This window comes from Peromyscus eremicus, chromosome 4 (genome assembly GCF_949786415.1).
Source record: "Peromyscus eremicus chromosome 4, PerEre_H2_v1, whole genome shotgun sequence".
NCBI classification, from domain to species: domain Eukaryota; kingdom Metazoa; phylum Chordata; class Mammalia; order Rodentia; family Cricetidae; genus Peromyscus; species Peromyscus eremicus.
Window position 1 is genome coordinate 93,615,660 of NC_081419.1, and position 18,193 is coordinate 93,633,852.

General features: G+C 43.0%; 1 protein-coding gene across 5 annotated transcripts in view; it reads left to right on the forward strand.

Moving 5' to 3' along the window:
- The first annotated feature begins 1,549 nt into the window (after positions 1-1,549).
- Positions 1,550-18,193, forward strand: part of Mga (MAX dimerization protein MGA) — an 81,938-nt gene continuing 65,294 nt past the window's right edge. For 3 of the 5 annotated variants that reach the window (XM_059261175.1, XM_059261178.1, XM_059261179.1), the window contains exon 1: positions 15,915-16,017. The gene's annotated coding sequence lies outside the window, so the exon portion shown is untranslated. Of the gene's footprint in view, positions 1,738-1,938; positions 2,026-15,914; positions 16,018-18,193 lie in introns of those variants that run through there. The other 2 variants (XM_059261176.1, XM_059261177.1) reach the window with 2 other exon arrangements.

An 18,193-nucleotide genomic window follows, 5' to 3' on the forward strand; every position in this document is an offset into this window, starting at 1 on the left:
AACTTTTAAAAAAGAAAGACAGAATATGCTGTACTGGACAGAGAACAGGACTGTAGTTTAAATGCAACCATCACCAACAATTACTACTGACAATCCAATACTAGGTAAGAGTGTCCCTAGTTTTTCTTTTTCTTTCTTTCTTTCTTTCTTTCTTTCTTTCTTTCTTTCTTTCTTTCTTTCTTTCTTTCTTTCTTTCTTTGCTAAAGGAAATGGATATTAAAAAAAAAGTTCCAAAATCTGTTCATAGTCATAGCCCAGGAATTGAATCACGAACTGTTACATGTATAGACTTTTAAGGCTCTTTCTATTACAGCCCATGGAGTTTATTTTTGAGATGAAGTGCCATGTATTCTTGAGTGGTCTCAAACTGGCTGTAGCTAAGGATGATCTAGAATTTTTGGCCTTCTTGCTTCTGCCTCCTGAGTGCTGAGATTACAGATGTGTGCCACTAAACACGGTTTATCTCGGGTGCAGAGGACTGAACTTAAGGCTTTCTGGATGCTAGACAAGCACTCTACCAACTGGGCTGCATCCCTAGCTCTAGACAGCAGGTATTAAACCCAGTTCATCATTTTCCTAGAGAACACATTAATATATATTTTCTCTGATTCCCATGAAACACTGAGGGATGGTAATGTAAGTATAGTAGCTTTCTCTCAGAGTTGTTGCTAGAATTAAATATAAAGACTGGAATTTTTTTTATAAAGTTCAATAGATACGATGTTTATTTAATGCTTTTGGTTTCTTGTCCAGGAATTAATTTTGTGGTATTTAATTAGAGTGATGAAGTACCCTATAACCAGGAGTGTGCACTGTACTTTAGGTTTTGGCTTGTAATATTATACCTATTAACTAACTTCTAGTCTACAAATATAAGCTTGTGAGAGCAAGGACTAGTCAAATTTCTCAAGCTGATCATCCTTTGAGACTTACAGAAGTTTTGACATCATCAAAGCCGGTAAGTGTAGTTCAGAGTAGATGAGGTGTGAATTTTTTTAAGCAGGGGCTTCATTGTGGGTAGAATACTAAATTTGGCTCAGCGGTTATTTGCTAGTGCATTACAAAACCAACTCATTCTAGCATAAGCCCACCTCTTCTTAGTGTTAGCACACGTGTCTTCTCGTAATTCCAATGTGCTACAAATAGTTTAGGCAAACCAGGGCCTAAGCTAGGGACATGCTGTCGATCTTTAAAAAAATAAAACAAGACAAAAAGCAACCCTACTCCTCCTATTTCCCCAACAATAAGCTTATTGAGAATGTCGGCTATTCCTAGAGAAATTTTAAGAATTACAACCATTCTTAAGTGGAGATTGTGGAAGACCGTATTCAAGTTGGCATTCTAGTCCACTGACCACGAAAGGGTGGTGGTTCTTGTAGGTGAACACCCTTGCTATTTTTCTACACTACTCACTAAGTCAGAACTGCTCCACGAAGGCAGGCTGAGCGGTTTTCCCAGGAACACACCAATCAAACAAGTACGGGAGGAGGGACTGAAAGTGCCTAGTGTACTGTCTCAGTCCGTCCGGTAATTACTCAAACCGCCTCGTCCTGGGACCGGCTTTCAAAGGGACACCAAAGCAAAACCCGAGAGGTGACAGCCAGGAAAACGGGAGAGGTGGCTTTCCCGGCATGCTCTGCAGCACACTGAGGGGCGCCAGACGCATCCCGGCGTGCAACGGGGAGCGCCCAAGGGCGATGGTTCACGGCTCCTGGAGGGGCAGGCGAAGTTAAGCCGGTAGGTGTGATCTTACTTAGTTTCGGGACCCCGCTTTCTCGGATCCCCTCTACGGATACTACCCGGTAAAGGGCAGACGGAGGTCTTGTGGCCACGCTCCCCTTGCGCGTGCAAGCCACTTTCGGTGCCGCTTCGAGCACCGTGCCAGGTGATTAGCGGCTGTGGGCGGGCCTGCGAGCAGCACGTGACTGGGCCTGGCAGCCAATGACCAGCCGGGTGGTCCGGCAGCGCGACGATCCCGGGACCCCGGAGCGGCGCGGCGTGGGCCGACTCCCGTCCACCCGGCAGGTACGCGCAGGCGCCTCGTTTGTCGCACGCTCCGTTCGTCCCTACGCGCCCAGTAGCGTGCACTCGGCCCGAGGCGTTGAGAGTCTGTCGTGGGTGTTTTCGTGGGCAGGGGGACGGCGAGGGTGAGTTGGAGGGGGGGGGTGGGTGGGCGCCGTGGCGTCACGTGCGCAGCACAGCCTATCGCAGGCCGAGGCGCACCCGCAGCCCTCCTGGCGCCCCGGGGTGCGACGTGTTCCGTGAGGCTCGGGCGGGCCCTCACGGTTGCAGCGCTCTTTCGAAGCGCGTGTGCGGCCTGGAAAATCTGGCTGCGACGCTGCGATCGCTCGGCTCCCGCGCGAGCACGGACGACAAGTTCTCGGCAAAATGGCTGCTGGAAACAGTCGCCTAGCAGGGGCAACGCTGGGGCCGCGTGAAGGTCACATGACGGGGTTGGCAGCGCGTGCTGCTGGCGCGGGGAAGGGGGAGGCGCGGGGCGTGGCGAGTCACGTGGCCGCGGCTCGCGAGCCTGTGATTTCGAGCGACTCTGCTGAGGCCTGATGGTCGGCGTTTACCCCTCCCTCCTCGAAGCGTGGCGAGCCTCGGTGAGGAGCGCGCTGTGCGGTGCAGTGCAGTGAACCTTACTCGATCTGGGAGGCTAGATACAGGGTCCCCGCCTTTGGCCAGTTTTGTAATCTTCCTCTTTATACTTTAGCAAGGTAGAGATGATTGTTCCTTACGGTCTTAGGAGGACCGGCCCCTGATTCCCTGGCCTCAGTTACGTGCAGATAACCAAAATAACTGGTGGTGATGGGAAGTTAGGCTCAGTTCACAGAATGCTTGCTTAGAATAATTTAGAGTGTCTTAGGATAGGCCCTTGATTCCATATCACACAGCGAACAAATTACTGATATTTATTACCGGACAAGGTTTTCTCGAAAAGACCTCCCTCAACCACTCCATCTACCTTTTCATTTTGAGGCTATGTAGACCAGGCTGGCTTCGAGTTCGCAGAGATTTTGTTCAAGTGCTGGAATTAAAGGCATGTACCACCATGCCCACTGGCCTTACCTGTCTTGATCAGTTCCATTTCTGCTGTATATTTGTTTCATAAAGCTTTCTGAAAGGGCCTAGACTTAACACTTATAAAAAATTTGAAGCGTCCTACCATCCAGCCTTTGTTTTTTTTTTTATCAAGGTCAAGGTTTTGTAGAAATGAAAAACTTACATATTATACATTGCCAATCAGTACTAATAACACATGCTGTAGTTTTTTTTTTTTTTTTTTAACTTTTAGAGACAGGGTCTCTATGTAGTTGTGGCTGCCCTGGGTCTTGCCCTGTAGACCAGGGTGGGCTTGAACTCACCGAGATCTTTTTTCTCTGCCTCTCTAGTCCTGGGATTAAAGGTGTGCACCACACCATGCCTGGCAAATTACACACTTAACATTTTTTATTTTTGGGGGGAGCCAGGGATCAAACTCAGGGCCTCAAGCATCCTAGACAAGAACTCAACCACTGAACTTCACCTCTATGTACTACTGTTTATATTTCATAGTATCTTTTGGTTTAATCTTAAAATGCTTTGGAATTTTGTGGGAACAGAATTTGGAAAACATTCATTGAGCAATCAATAGCTGTCACTTTTGAATAATTACACAAATAGCTAACTATTTTTTCGTTTCTTGAGACAGGGTTTCTTTGTGTAGCCTGACCATCCTGGAACTCACTCTGTAGACCAGGCTGGATTCAAACTCAGAGATCTACCTGCCTCTGCCTCCCAAATACTGGGACTAAAGGATGCGCCACCACGGCCCAGCAATAGCTAATAACATTTTTATAGCATAGTGTTCGAAGTATTGTGTATGTTCTTTTTCTTTTCAGTTTCTTGTCTGTTTGGAGACAGGGTCCCATGTAGGCCATATGGATCTCGAACTTACTGTGTAGCCAGGGATGATCTTGAATTTCTGATTCTCTTGCTTCTATCTCTTGTGTTCCTGGATTACAGGTGTGTGTCACAATACCCAAATCTGGTCTATTCGATACTGGAATGGAACCCAGGGCTTCCTGCATGCTAAGGCAAGCATTCTACCAGCTGACCCACATCTCAAGTCTTCCAAAATTCATTGGAAAAATACAGCTACAGAGTAGGAGAATTTTTAAATTAAATTTTATTTTAAATTGTGTTTGTCTGTCCTTAGGGGCCAGAGGCATTGGCTGTCCCTAGAGCTAGAGTTCCAGTCGGTTGTGAGCTGCCTGATGTGGGTGTTGGGAAATAAACTCAGGTCCTCTGCAAGAGCAGTAAATGCTCTTAGCAGTGAACCATCTCTCCAGCCTTTAGGAACATTTATGAAAAAGAAAACTAAGCATGGCTTCTTTGTATTAGTGAATATACAAAAAAACCTTTAATAATCAAAATGGTTAGTCTGTAATCTCAGCACTCTAGAAGGAGATAGGCTAGTCTGGGTTACTTATTGCCCCCTGTATCAAAACAGAAAACCAACGAACATAAGTTAAGTAGTAACCTTGGAGGAGACAGGGCAATGGAACAAAATAATGACTGTAGAAACAGAAGGTAATTTAGTATTGCAAAGGTAGCATTTCATACCCTGTGTGAAATGTTCCAAAATTATCTTGGACCATTAAGCTAATCATTTGGGGTAAAAAAAAATTCTACCTTAATATTTAAATCAAACTCAGATGAATTAATTATTTAAATATAAAAGGTGAATTAGGACCGGGCAGTGGTGGTTTACTCATTTAATCCCAGCACTCAGGCAGAGGCAGGCAGATCTCTGTGAGTTCGAGGCCAGCCTGGTCTACAGAGTGAGTTTCAGGACAGGAACCAAAACTACACAGAGAAACCCTGCCTCAAACCCTCCCCCACCCCCAAAATTAGAAAATTACTTCTTTGGGGCCAAGTGAGTGGTGTGTATACTTGTAATGCCAGTATTTTGGAAAGTAAAGAGGTGAATGATGAGTTTTAGGCCACCAGGGGCTGTGTGGTGAGTCTTGTCTTGATTAAAAAACAAGATTACTGCTTGGAAAAAAACTGAGGAAACAGCAGAGGTGAGGGCACATGCCTATAGTCTCAGCACTTGGGCAGCAGAGGCGGGATTGCCCCAGGTTCAGGGCTAGACCGAGATGGCTCAGTGGGTAAAGCTGTTTCCCCCAAGCCCGACAGTTGGAGTTCAGTCCCTGGAACACACATGGTAGAAGGAGGGAACTAGCTCCCTCAGGTTATCCTCTGATTCTCCATGTCCACCGTGGCATGCACCTACCAATACACATTTCAATATACTGACACACACAATAGATAAATAAATGTTAAAAAGAACAGAACAGTAAAGATTCAGATTTGTGAAAGGGAAAAATAAATGTTGCCTTCAAAACTTATTTTGAGATCAAAGTTTTGCTTTGTTGCCCAGATTGGCTTGGAATTCTACCCTTTTGCCTCAGTCTCTTGAGTAGATAGAATTGAGCAGTAATACTAGAACATAATACTTTTTATAGCTATAGTCTTGTTCCTGTGTTTTTCATCACCATTTTTATTTCTTTCTACCTGTCTAGATTTGTCTCAAAGTTGCTATGTAGCTGAGACTGGTCTTGAGCTCTTGACCTTCCTGCCCTAGCAGAAATACTGCCAATGCCTAAATACTGGAATTTCAGGCCCATGCCCCCATACTCAGTTAGGTCTTTTTGGCACTTAGCTTGATAGTTTCTCAGAGTTTGCTTGTTTTTGATGACTCTGATAGTTCTTGCTATGTATTCCTGGCCTCTGTATAGAGGTCTTATAAGACTGGTCTTAAACTTGGAATGATCCTCCGACATTTTCCTCTTGAGTGCTGAGATTTGGTTGGATATTTTGAGGTTGAGATGCCTACTAGAAAGCCAGGGGTAGCTGCTGTTGAATAGGAAGTGTTCAAATTTTGACCTCAGAGTTGAGCATGGTAGCACATGTACCTTGATCCCATCATTCAAGAGGCAGAGGAAGGCAGAGCTCTTTGAATTCAAGGACAGCCTGGTTTATCTAGGAAGTTCCAGGTTAGCCAGGGCTACATAGTGAGATCTGTCTTTTTTGTTGTTATTTATTTATTTATTTTTTTAAGGATCTGTTTATTTATTATGTACACAGTGTTCTGCATGCGTGTTTGGTGAATGCCAAAAGAGGGCACCAGATCTCATTACAGAGGGTTGTGAGCCACCATGTGGTTGCTGGGAATTGAACTCAGGACCTCTGGAAGAGCAGCCAGTGCTCTTAACCTCTGAGCCATCTCTCCAGCCCTTGTTATTTTTTTTAAGACAGGGTTTCTCTGTGTAGCCATGGCCATCTTGGAACTCTTTGTAGAGCAGGCTGGCCTTAAACTCCGAGATCCACCTGCCTCTGCCTCCTGAGGGATGGGATTAAAGGGGGTGTGCCACCCCCTCTTTTTTTTCCCACTTCTATTTAAAAAAATTTATTTTTATTTATATGTATGTGTGAGTATATGAATGTAACATGTGTGCTGGTTCCCTTGGAGGCCAGAGGAGGGGAGTCATAGCCCCTTGAGCTGGAATTACAGGCTGTTGTGAGCTGCTGGGAACTGAACTTGGATTCTTTGACAAGGCAGTGAGTAAGCACTTACAACCTCTGAGCCATCTTTTCAAGCCCCTGTTTCTATTCTTGATCAAGAATAAATTTCCTTTGCTACTTAGTTATAGAGAGTTTTGTTATTATTTTGTGTTAGGCTTTCTATTGCTATAATAAAACACCTTGACCAAAATCAACTTGGGGAGGAAAGGGTCTATTTCATCTTATAGTTTATAGTCCATTCAGGGAAATCAGGGTGGGAACTCAAGACAGGAACATGGAGGTAGGAACTGAAAGAATACTGCTTACTGATTTGTTCCTCATGGCTTGCTTAGCCTGTTTCTTATACCATCCTGCCCACCTGCCCAGGGGTGCCACCATCCCTAGAGTTGGACCCTCCCACATCAGTCATTAATCAAGAAAGTGCTCCACAGACTTGCCTACGTAGAGGCCATCTTATTTGAGGCATTTTCTCAATTGAGAGTTTTCTTTCCAGAAAACTCTAACTTGTGTCAAGTTGTTAAAACAAACAAACAAAAAAAATTACTAGGGCATGTTTCAATAATTTCAAGAGGGGAAAAGGACCTGGTTTGGAATTGAAAATTGGGAGTTAATTTTTTAAAAAACAAAAATTAGTAGAATTTTACTTGAGAGGTGGGAGGCCAAGAGTTCAAGGCCAGCATTGGCTGCATGGTACCTTGTCTGAAAACAAAACACAAAGAAACAAAAGTCAGGATAACACCCATCATCCCAGTACATGGGAAGCAGAGCAGCAGGTCATCTTGGATTCAAGGTTAGCTTGAGTTGCACAGTAAGTTACATGACAGGCTGGACTACACAGTGAGACCCTGTCTCAAAAAAGTCAAGAGCATTCAGGAGGCAGAGACAGCTGATCTCAGAGTTTGAGGCCAGCCTGGTCTACAGAGTGAGTTTCAGGACAGCTAGGACTACACAGAAAAACTTTGACTCCAAAAAAACCAAAAACCAGAGAAAGAAAGAAAAGAAAGGGGCTTGAGAGATGGCTCAGCAGTTGAGAGCACTGTTCTTGTAGAGGACCCGAGTTCAGTTCCCACCACCTGTGTCAGGTGGCTGACAACTGCCTAGAACTCCAGAGCCAGGATGTCTAATGCCTCTGGGGTGTGTGTGTGTGTGTGTTTTCATACACTCCTACTTGTGTATGAACTGCATAGGCAGTTTTCAGGAGTCCATTTTCTTCTTTGCCATGTGGATTCCAGGGATCAGTGAAGGTCCCCAGGTTTGAAAGCAAGCACCCTGACCTACTTAGACATCTCACCAGTCCGATTTCCTTTCTTTAGAAGGTCTATCTGTCCGTGGCTAACTTGAAAGACAAGACTTTATCTCCTTTTGGTGGCTTGCTAGGATTTTCACCTAACCTATATTATATATTTTTCTCTTAAATTTTAATGAAAATGTACTTGTGCTTTAAAAAAAAAATTAAAATTAGGTAACAATGTATTTTCTCCAAATTTGGATGGGTAGAAGTTGATCTCTTACTGCATTTCCTTTCCCAGAGCTGTTGTTTGTACTTTTGCTTATAATACAGTATAAAATCACTTGGCATTTTCATTGCCTTACTTATTTGTGCTTGGCATGTGGTAGATGTTTAATGATAATACTTAGAAAGTTTATGAGTTTTTTTATTTGACAAAGAAGTAAATTAAAATTACATCTGGGGATGTAGCTCAGTTGGTAGAGTGCTTGCCTAGAATGCACAGATCCCTGGGTTCAATTCCTAATACCATATGATAACATGGTGACACATACCTGTAATCCAACCACTTGGGAGGTGGAGGCAGGAGGATCAGGAGTTCAGGGTCATCCTTGACTACATAGTGAGTTGGAGGCCAGCCTGGGCTACTTGAGACCCTGTCTCAAAGTCTTAAAAACACAAAAACAGATTTCCTACAATATATAATCATAGACTTCTAGCTGCTTTTTCAGACTGTTATTATTATGGCAAGTTTTAGTTCCACTGACTAAACTGTGATACAAGTTAGCCAGTACAGAGTTTGAAGAAATAGTGTAGGGAGTCGGTTCAAAGACATGGCAGGAGTGGTTTTAGTCTCCAGGGCTGAATAATGCTGCTTCTTTGGAGGCAGCTGTTATAATAGAGTCTCCCTTCCCTTGCCCACTTTCCCACCTACCTTCTCAGTAGTCAAGAATTCTATTTTAACATTACATATGTACTTTGAGCACTTTGCTAGAAAAGGAACCTAATGTAATAAATCCAGTAGACTCAGCAGTCCACCCCAGGAATGTCCTTTCAATTGTTGCATAGAAGGAGGATTAATGGTGTGAATTGTAGGTGTGAGAGTTTCACTCTGTGAGCTCAAAGTAGAGTTGATTATTTTGTTATTCAGCATGTATTCAGCACCTTCCATCTATGGGCGGGCCACATAGGAGGTGTCCCTGAGGAGCCTAAAAAAGACATAAAAGACAATTCCCTGTATGGAGAGCTTGGCTAATTGTTGAGGAACTGAAACATAATAATAAAAAGTAGTTTGATCTTAACAAGAAATATGTCACTAAAAGCAGAGTGGTATGGTACATATGTCAAGGACTTGAACTTCTTAAATCCATAATTATGTTCTCAAGAGTTATATGCAGTCTTATGCCAGTTTTCAGCTTTTTCTTCTTCCTAATTGAAGGTTGATTTTACAGTGTTCTTGCCCCAGTATCTCAAGTGTTGAGATTGCATTAACTACCACACTCAGCTAATTTTCATCATTTGAACTTGACTTGCAAATTCTTATGCATATAATTTCTCTCTCTCTCTCTTTCTCTCTCTCTCTCTGTCTCTGATGCATCTGTATTCTCATTTTTGGTATGTGTTTGTGTGCATGTGTGTCGCCCTCAATCATTTTTCACCTTATTTTTTATGTGTACTTTGTTAGTGTGGATGTGTGCAAATGTCTGTGTGGGTATGCATACACAGAGGTCTTCATGGGAATGAAGGTCCAAGATCCATGTTGGATCTCTTTCCATCTTTATTCTTTATTTTTTCTCCACCACTAGGTCTCTTACTGAGCCTGAAGCCCATTCTGCTTTCCTGTCTCCTCCTGCCTTATATACCTTTCTCCGCCCTGCCATATCACTTCCTTCTTAGTGCTGGGATTAAAGGCATGTGTGCTTCCCAAGCAAAGGCATGAGATCTCAAGTGCTGGGATTAAAGGCGTGTGATTCCCAAGTACTGGGATTAAACGTGTGTGCCATCACTGCCTGGCTCTGTTTCTCTCTTAGACTGAAGTCAATCTCATGTAATCCAGGGTGGTTTTGAACTCTGATATCCAGATGGTTCTCTGCCTCCCAAGTGCTAGGATTAAAGGTGTGTGCCACCACTGCCTGGCCTCTATGTTTACTCTAGTGGCTTGTTCTGTTCTCTGATCTTCAGGCAAATTTTATTAGGGTACACAATATATTACCAAAGATGAACCTGTTCCTACAACCTCTTACCTATATTCCTGTAAGTAACCCCAGTAAAACTCATTGGTTCACCAAATTGAACTTCGATGGTATCCGTACTTTGGTCTGTTGTGTGCTCCCTGTCTGGGGTGAGTAGATATGTGTGTTGTGTCTCTCCAGGAAAAGTTTTTTTTTCTTTTTATACAACAGGACCCTTTCTCAAAAAACAAAACCAAAAGCTTAAGATCATATGAGATCTCACCTGAAAATTTCAGCTGTTTATCTTACTGGTGTTTTGTCTAATAAGGTGAGAAAAGATAAGTTGGCTTTTTATTTTCATTCTCCTAACTGGAAAAATAACTAGAAGTATATTTATTTTTACCACTTGTACATATAGGTGTTATTGTTCTAGTGTTGTTAAATTGTGTATTATGGCTCATGCCTGTGATCCAAGCACTTTGGAGGCTACAAAGGATTGCCATGAGTTCCATCCAACCTGGACTACAGAGTAAGATCTTGTCTGAAAAAAAAAAGGACATGAAAAATATAAAACATCACAAACCAAGTACTATTAGAAGATAAGCTAGCCTTGGGGAACATAACGACTTTTTCTGTTAGGCACAGTAGGCATAGTGCCTACAGCCATAGTAGTTTTAGGATCTATGATTGTTTTTTAGTTTCTCTTAAAGGTAGGGAAAAAAATTAAGACATATCCCTGAAATTATGGGTGAAAAAAATACATTTTGTTTTTCTTCTTTTTTTTTTTTTTTTCCAAGACAGGGTTTCTCTGGGTAGTTTTGGTACCTGTCCTGGATCTCTTGGTGCCTGTCCTGGATCTCGCTCTGTAGACCAGGCTGGCCTCAAATTCACAAGAGCTCCACCTGGCTCTGCCTCCTGAGTGCTGGGATTAAAGGTGTGGACCACCACTGCCTTGCTGAAAGAAAATATTTCAATATATAACTTTTGCAACAGTGCAGTCATAACAATCATATGATTTTAATTATTTTTTTTTTGTTGTTGTTTTGTTTGTTTTTCGAGACAAGATTTTTCTGGTCAGTTTCAGACAGGTCCACAAGGCAATCTGATCTAGACAATCTCTCAAGACTCCTTTCTCGAATGACTCTAGGTTGTGTCAATTTGATAACCAGAGCCAACAAGATAGTGATTTTATCTATCTTTTTTTACTCCCTGGATGCAGGGTCTCTTATGTGTAGACCTAACTGGCTGGAACTCAATGTGTAGATTGGACTGTCCTCAAACTCACAGAGATCCACCTACATCTGCTTCCCTAGTTCTGGGATTAAAGGTGTGCTTAATCATATTTAGCTTCTTTATTTTTTAACCAAGTTGACCTAGAGCATGTTGTAGAATGAAAAGTGTTGTCCCCTATGTAATGCATTTTAAAATCTCAGCCAGTCGTGGTGGTGTGACAATTTCAAAGCCAGTCTCAAAAACAAAAACAAGTGGGGAGGGGGAAGTTGGTGATAAAGATCAGAGTGTAGAGTGCTTTCCTGGCACATGCACAAAGCTCTGGGTTTGATTCCCAATGCTACATAAACTAAGTATGGTGGTTCAGGTTTGTGATTCTAGCACCTGGGAGGTAGAAGGTGGAGAGAAAGAAGATCAGAAGTTTGAGGCCAGCTTGAGCTGGCTATGTGAGACATTGTCTGAAGGAAAACATTTTTTAGATAATGAATTATGCACTATATTTGAGTTGTTTAAATAGTATTTGTATATTTCTACACCTTTCCTCTTTTAGCTTTTTAGTTATTAGGTCTCTTAGTTATTCCCTGCCCTCCAGTGGTTATAGCACAGTTTACAATTTTAATAAAGTTATTGTAAATCCCATTGTTTAGATTCTGCATTGTTGGTTACAGTTTTTTTTTTTTTTAGTTTTTATTACATTTAGTGTGTGTGTGTGTGTGTGTGTGTAGGTAGGTGTGTGAATATATGCCATGGCATGGGTGTGGAGGGCAGAGGATAACTTGAGGGAATTTGTTCTCTCTAATGTGTAAGTCCTGGGGATCAAACTCAGGTCATCAGTCTTGGTGGCAAGTGCCTTTACCCACTGAGTCATCTCACAAGTTAGTGTTTATTAACAGAATATTTAAAATCTTTTTTGGTTTACTTTTTAGACAAAACGAGGTTTCTCCCTCCTCTTTTGGGTCTGATGTCTGGAGCCCAACTTAAGCTTACAGGTAGCTTGACCTGCTTCTTCTAGTGCCATTGTGTGTCCTCAGTTTTCTTAGATACGGAACAGTTTGGTGATTTGACCTTGGCTGTACTATCTTTTCTATACTTTACCAAAGTATCAGTATAAAGGTTATTGAGTATCTCTTAGGGATTTGCCTGCCTCTGCCTCCTGAGTGCTGGGATTACAGGTGTGTGCCACCACTGCCCAGCTCTTTATGTGGGTTGCCAGGGATTGAATTTAGGTCATCAGAATTGGTGGCAGAATCTCCTATGTTGATTACTATAATCTTTTTTGGGAGGCAGTGGTGCACTTCATGTAAAATAAATATGGCTTGTTTCATGTATTTGCACAACTGTTCAGTGTTTTTCTTCTGCCATAGGCTTTGGGTTTTTCCATGAGTCCAAATGTGAGTTACACTTGCTATATTCCATCCAGTCCTCTTCATTAGTAGGAAGTTTCTTTAACAAATGACATTTAAGAATGAATGAAAGATGATTAGGGAAGATCCTCTTAGGTAAGATGTGAGAAACGTGGTTCTGTGGCCTAAGATATGAGGCAGTAGAAGGGAATACATTTAAAAGGTTTTTTAAAAGTATTTTTAAAAGTTTTGTGTGTGTATGATATGGGGTGGATGTGCATGCCACATCGTGCATGTGGAGTTCAGAGGACAACTTTATGAAGTTGACTCTTTCCATCAGGGGTGCTAATACTTTCTTCATAATAGTGAAGCCTTTTTTTTTTTCCTCTTAGGCAGGTTCCTTTCTTTTTTCAGGTTTTATTTTATGTGTATGAGTGTTTTGCCTGCATGTATGTCTGTGCACATGTGTGCCTGGTACCCATGGAGGCCAGAAGAGGATATCAGATCCTCTGGAGCTGGAGTTACAGACAATTCTGAGCTACTGTGTGGGTGCTGAGAACCAGACCCAGGTCTGTGCAAGAGGAGCTGATGTTTGTAATCACTGAGCCATCTCTCCAGCCCCTAGACACACTTTTCTTAAATGCCTAAAAGAAAGTCAGTGGTTACAAGCATCAACACATAAAATCTGAAAAAAAAGTCATGCCATTGTAGAACTGAAAAGCTACAATCTGAAAAATTGCTTAAGATACATCTTTTTGTGTTGAGTCTGTCTCTTAAATTATGCCAAGAGTTATAGTGTAGACATCTGAACAGTGTGTGAAATGACAATATTTCCCTTTGTCCTCAACATATAAAAGGCACTTAAATATTTGTGTGTAGGGATGGATTAGGGAGGTAGCTCATTAAGTAAAGCACTTGCCACAGAAGTGTGAGCATTTGAGTTTGAAATTCTAGCATCCACATAAAAAGCTGGGTGTGGTGGCAGAGGCTTGCAATCTCAGTGCTGGGGAGGCAATTTTCTTGCTTAAAAATTGCATGTATATGAAATAGATGAAATCTGTGTACATTCTAAGCAGATTCTTTATATTCTGTGCATTATTTTTTTCCTCCCCAAATATTTAGTACAATTTTGAAAATTAAATCAAGGGAAAGATTGTGTTTGTGTGAGTTAGGCTTGAATGAGCAAGGTAAACCATGAGAAACAAGTTGAAAATTCCAGTAAGATGAAGCCTGCATCAGCTTTAGTGATTAGGTTGACATTGTGCTATATTCAAGGCAGTCCTGGTTTGGCATTTTGAAACTTTTGTTATAAGGATTTCTTCTTTTTCTACTCCTCTCCACCCCAATCTCACCGTGAAATGCATATGGTTGTAGCTTTTAGATTTTTAGTGCTGGAGATTGAGCTCAGGGCTTTGTGTATGTACTTTTGCAAGTACTCTACCACTGAGCTGCATTTCTCCTCTCCTCCCTTTCTTCTGGAGATAGGTAGTTCATGCTGACCTGGAACTTACTTTAAAGCTTTGGCTTGTTTTGTCAGCAGTAGAGGTCTGCAAGAAGCTCTAGAAATGGTGGGGAGAGGTCTTCAGAGAAGACAAAGAGAAAACCCAGAATGTTAGAGCAAACAGACATAGAATTTTGGTAACAAGATAGAAGTTATGCTCAGAAAACCAAGTCTTAGCAGTGAAAATCAGTAAGCAATTGGTGAAAGTCGTTGAAATGTGACATTTCATGTTTGCCTAGAGTAAGGAAAGAGCACCAAAGAGCATTTCCATTATCCTCTTCCATGCAAGCTGTTTTCACAGATTTTCCAATTAGAGGTTATTTGGGTTGTCTTTTTGGAGGTGCTATGAAGTCATTCATACTTTAGGGGCAGACATTTTAATACTAAATAAACTCTAATTTTAGTCTCAGAAAATGGAATTTTTGAGGAGGCATTACAGCCCTTGAGAAGGCATCTTGGTTTTAGTAGGGAAGGTTCTTGGAGTCAAAGAAGAGGAACATGTTAAAGAAACGGTTGATTTTTTTCAGTTCTGCCTAAGATCTTGAATGGTCTTTCTGAATCATGGGTTTCAGAATGATTTCAGAAGTCTGTAAACTTTAGTTCTGGGCTTGATTAGAATAGGCAATTTCTGTCTATGTATTACATGTCTTCTCAGGAAGAGCTAAGTGAAAAGAAGCAAGTCAGATCAATCCTCTTGGTTCCATCTATACAATCTTGTTTTTCTTCACAAGTGTTTGTATTGTCAGAATGAGTTTTCCTATTATCTCCCAATTCTTCTGAATGTGGACTGCAGTTTGTCTTTCTATTCAATTCTTTGTACCCTTTTCACTTTAAACATTATTAACTGGTGGATTAGCAGCATGAAAGTAGTAGAGAAAGAAAACTAAAATTTTTGATGTTTGATTGAGAAATACTGTTCTTTGACCCAGTTTTGCAACTGCCTGATATACTTGTTGGTTAATGTTTTCTTTGCATTTTAAAACTTCAGTGCCTTGAAGAAACAAAAAATACCCACAATCAAGGCACTGAATCTTAAAGTTCTCAGGCAAATTTCTTGACCACTTTTTTGTAGACATCTTTCATCTTGGTATCAGGCAGTTTAGCGGCAGCTCTTCTTCCTTTAGCGAACTTCTCTTTCCTTTGTCTCGGCAGGCTAAGCTGTCCTGGAACTGGAACTCACTCTGGAATTCAGGTTGGCCTCGAACTCGCAGCAATCCTCCTTGCCTCAGCCTCAGTGTTGGGATTACAGGCGTGGGTAAGGTTCCATTCTCTGCTCTCAGGGAGGCTTTCTCTTATTTTCCTAGTGTTCTTTGTTGGTGAATATTGGAAAATTGCTTACTCTTCTCTTTCATGGTGTTTGCTTCAAGGTTTTCCAGTGCTCTGGCGCTTTCCAACCCCACAGCACTTTGTACAGGAGGTCCTCAGATTATTTTGATGGACTTGTGAAGAGAGGGGGGTCCACGAAGCCTTGTGTGGGTGGGGCTGGGTACGGCAGGGCGGGGCCATTGAGGATCCCCTGGGAAAGGCTGAAAAGTCTAGTTGAGAAAGACCCGGTGGGTTGTGGTTTCAGAATTTTCACGAAGGCTTCGAGTACAAGGTTGAGGGTATTGGGTACCTCTCTCCTGCCTCGCCTTTCTTGATTCTGGAAGTTTCAGTAGCCCTTTCTGGGTTGCTAAGACGCGAAAAGGCTGCGGCTTCGGCTCCGGGGGCGGATCCCAAGGGTCTTGACGCTGCTCCGGGCCGTTTGGCCTCCTGATGTTGGGGGAGGGGTGAAGAGGTGCTGCTCGCGCCTCCCTTTGCGCCTGCGCGGCGGGCTCCAAGCGGGTAGGAGCGCGTGCGCGGTGACGTGGACGTCCGGTGCGTGCGCAAGCTCTTCAGCTGAAGCGGACACAAGGTGTGCGAACCCTTCAGATTAACCCGCCCCTAGAGGGATATGAAGGACTCTGGGTGAGGCCGACCACGCCCCGCACGGTAACTCTCGGTCCTGGGTGGAGGGCTTCGCTTCAGTAGTGGCCCGATTGGAGTTTTTTAAGAGTTTAAACCACTTGTGTATTTGAACGGCTTGACCAGCGTTCCGCAGAGAGAGCTTCGCACGCCTGGGCCTGGCTGGGCCTTGCGCGGTGCAGCCTTTGGTCCCTGGAGTGAGTTGCGCATGTCATCTCGCGCTCCTCCCCGACCTTACTTCCGTGTCTCTCCGAGAACTAACTAGGAACATCGACGCCGGAGACCGTGGCCACGAGGCGGGCGGGGTGAGAAGTGCCCATGGCATGGCCCTACCCTCGCGTGCGTGGGGTGTTGAACAGCATGGCACGTTCCGCGTGACGTTTCTGGCCTGGCTGTAGGTCTAAACCTGTGCTGAATAGGCACAGGTTTTACAGTTCAGCTCTGGGGGTTTCAACTCTCCCAGGGAAACAACCAACGTCAGTTTCTCTAAGGAACTGGATCCAGTGTTTTGACACCTATACAAACGTCCCCCAGCGTGTAATTTCTGGTCAAATGAAGGCAAGGCCACGAATTTAATGGGGAGGGGCGATGAGTGAGTTGAATGGGAATGAGAACTTTGTAAACAAAGGACCCGTGATTTGTAAGTGCAAATCGAAGGCGGAGAAAACAGGTGGGGAAAAGCAGGTGGTGTTTTCTTTTTTTCTCTTTGTGGAAGCCTTGACTGGTTTTCTGTTCATAGGACTTCCCCTTTCTGTTGAATTTTCAAGTAGGTTCTGGCTTGAGTGTAAGGTGAGCAGGGGTATTAGTAAGCTTACCACTACTAAATTGGGGAATCTGTGTTCGAAGATTATTTAGAGAAGTTGGGAGTCTTTTTCGAACTGGTGAAATTGGTGGCAGAGTGTATTGCTGTGAAGTTTTTTGCCTTCACTTACGTTCCCCCGGAATGTCCCTTTGGCAAAAGGATGGAAGCAGGGAAGGGTAGAGAGTGTCTGAGAAGAAGAGTGGCTTGATTGGCAGAACGGGAAAATCTCCGGCTGAGGGAGACCCACTCTTGTTCACCGCCGGATCCGACACGTGGATCTTGAGACATTAGAGCCCACTTACGCTCAGCCTGTGCGTGTTGAGCTTGCCAACCTTGAGTGGCCGAGTGCCTAGTAATCTATGCCTGGCCTGCTTTCCTTTCGGGCACGACGCCGCAGCAAGGCTGCAGTTAAGGTGCAGGCGAGTGGCGTGACGGCTGCTGGGAAATGGGCTGGCGGGGTGGCTCCTGTGTAGTCTCCAAGGTAACCGAAAGCAGCTGAACAGCTCTGGGATCACAGGGTTCCGCCTGGCTGCACGTGATCCTTGGGACTCTACAGTAGAAGAGTTTTTTTTTGCAACATCTTTTTCACGTTGCTTCTGGCTAGTTGTCTTCTGTAGTTGAAAAGCAGAAAAACTGGGGCCTTTTGTTTTTATTTTTTATTATTTTTTAAACAGGTAATGAGTTGGGTCCCCTTAACTGCAACATAAAAGAAATTTAATTCTCTTAGTGCTTTGGCATATTTATTTCAGATTTTTCTTTCCGTTTTTGCTGTAAAAGTTAGTTTTTCAGATTCTACTTAGTAACTTGTAGGCACCTAAAAGCTTACTAGCCTAAATTGTTTCGGATTGATACCTAGGAATGGGAATACTTAATAAAATTTGAGTTTCAAAATGCAATTTTTTTTTTTTTTTGGTTTTTCGAGACAGGGTTTCTCTGTGTAGCTTTGTGCCTTTCCTGGAACTCACTTGGTAGCCCAGGCTGGCCTTGAACTCACAGAGATCCGCCTGGCTCTGCCTCCCGAGTGCTGGGACTAAAGGCGTGCGCCACCACCGCCCGGCTCAAAATGCAATTTAACTTAAGGGACAAACATCGTAGTGAACCTGCCACACAGTAATATAGTAATTTAATTTATTGTTTGAAAGGGTATGGTTAGCCTGAGCAACATTCAGAATGTGTTGACTATCATTTGAAATTTGTGTTTTAAAAGTAATATATTGACTTGGAATTTTGACTTGATGTAGTTGAATTTTCTTGACACCGTATATAAATCATTAAATTGCTACATAGTATGTTTTGTGGGTTGTATCAGAGTCACCATTATAGTAAAAATTTACCAAAGACCACTGGAAGAAAAAAAATGGTACTCTTGAGTTTGTTACACTTGATGCAGTTTGCTACACT